The sequence below is a fragment of the Mesocricetus auratus genome, unplaced genomic scaffold (assembly GCF_017639785.1).
Source record: "Mesocricetus auratus isolate SY011 unplaced genomic scaffold, BCM_Maur_2.0 Super-Scaffold_100006, whole genome shotgun sequence".
Lineage (NCBI taxonomy): Eukaryota > Metazoa > Chordata > Mammalia > Rodentia > Cricetidae > Mesocricetus > Mesocricetus auratus.
In genome coordinates, this window is record NW_024429190.1 from 42,838,372 (window position 1) to 42,840,571 (window position 2,200).

The window sequence follows — 2,200 nt, forward strand, 5'->3', positions numbered from 1 at the left end:
ATTAAACAAATGCAGCATAAACAAATGTAACACATCTTTTTTTGTTTTTGTTTTTTTTCAAGGCAGGTTTCTCTGTGGCTTTGGAGGCTGTCCTGGAACTAGCTCTTGTAGACCAGGCTGGTTTTGAACTCACAGAGATCTGCCTGCCTCTGCCTCCCAAGTGCCGAGATTAAAGGCGTGCGCCACCAATGCCCGGCGTGTAACACATCTTTACATTGTTAACAAAGGCAGCAGAAGCAAATGTAACAAACCTTCACATAGTTTAAGTAATATTCCCCAGCATGAACAAATGTAACACATCTTTGCCTACTTAAAATAATATTCCACATCAGACAACCTAGCAATCCTGTCTCAAAAGAAAAGAAAACAAAACTAAAAAGTGGGGATTAGGGGGGTAGCCCATGCAAAGCTCTTGGTTAGCACAAGCAAGGCCCTGCTCCGTTTTCAGTACTGCTGGAGTGGGGAGGGGGACCAGGGAGCAGGCACAGAAGTCCTCCTTTTCCAAACATAACCAGCCTCCCAATGTCCATAGTAAGAGCACTGCCATCAAGCCTGACGGCCTGAATTCAGGACTCACACAGTGACCCCCTAAAGTTATCCTTGCACCTCCATACGTAAGCCACGGCACACACCCACTCCATAGATGAATGTTGTTTTAAAGAACTTAACTTACAGGGACAGTTTTGAATTCTGATGAATAACTGGACGCAGGCAGCCACAAACTCAGGGAATATACAAAGTTGTCCCTTCCTCATAAACCCCAGTGACCTTTGTAGCGAACCCCCATTTCCAGTTCTGGAAACCACTGATGTGTTTTCTTTCCTCATACTTTTCTTATTCAGTATCTGTCAGAGCTGATCGGTCTGAAGTCTTTCACTCCATGAGATGGTTTCGACCTGCATCCATGAGGTTGTATGCCGCAGCTGCTCATTCCCACTGGTGAGTGCAATGCGTAGCTGAGTTGCCATCATCTGTTTATATGATTTGGTATGAATGTACCACTATCCATTCTATTGTTGCCATCTGTGTGTTGTCTGGTTGGAGTTTTTTGTGCCTAATGGTTCTAGAAACTTTAAACAGTTAAAGATTTGCTTATTTCTATGATTGGGTACTTTGCCTGCACATATACGTCTGTGCACGATGGGTATGTGTAACCATGGAGGTCTGAAGAGGGCTCTGGATCTCCTAGAACTGGAGTTTCAGTTGGATGTAAGCAGCCATGTTAGTGCTGAAAATCAAACCCGGTCCTCTGGTAGAGAAGTCAGTGTTTTTTTTTACACTTTTTATTATATATTTAAATTAGAAACAAGCTTGCGTCCCATGTCAGTCCCAGCGCCTTTCCCTCCCCTCCATGCGCCCTCCCAGAAGTCAGTGTTCTTTACTGCTTTTTTTTTTTTTTAACCTACTGCCGAGGTCAGGCTTTGAACTCACAGCCATCCTGGCCCAGCCTCCCACTGGTCAAGATTGCAGGAGTGAGGCTCCACATGCAGCTCGGAAACATTCTTGCTTGTACTTCCTCATGCCCAGGTGTGTGCATCACCCAGCCGACCCTGAATTCACATTGTGTGTGATGACGTTGGGCGGTGAGCCAAGACTTGCTTTTTACAGTGGACCCAGTACTCTGAAATGACAGCTAGTCCTTCCGGGTGCTCTTTAGCACTACCGCTAACACAAACTGTCTCTGCAAGTGTAAGCTCCTTTCTGAATCCCCTTTTGGTTCGATGGTCTATTTGATTTACTCCCCATTTGGCTCTTCTTTTTCATGATTTTTTTCTTCCCATCTGCTATATTCTTTTTTAACTTAATTAAACTTTTGAGACAGGGTTTCACTATGTACCACGAGCTGGTCTGGCGTTCACCATGTAGACCAGATTGGCCTCGAACTCCGGGAGATCAGCCTGCTTCTGCTACATCGCTCCTGGCCTGCGCCAAAGAGCTCTGCTTCAGAATGCAATCAGTCCAGCATCCCAGACACGATGGGCATCAATGCACACAATGATGAAGGGCTCTCGGTATGCCTAGGAGACTAGGGTAAGGCGGCCTCTTACTCCGCTTGCCACTAGGCATGCCCGGCAGCCTAACCCTCCCGGAGGCGCACCCGTAAGGACAAGCGGGGAGTCGGGCGGAGCTGCACGTCCTCTTCCAGCAGGCCCTCTGTCTACGCCGCTGTCCCCGCCCTTTCCCCGCCCTGCCGGAAGGG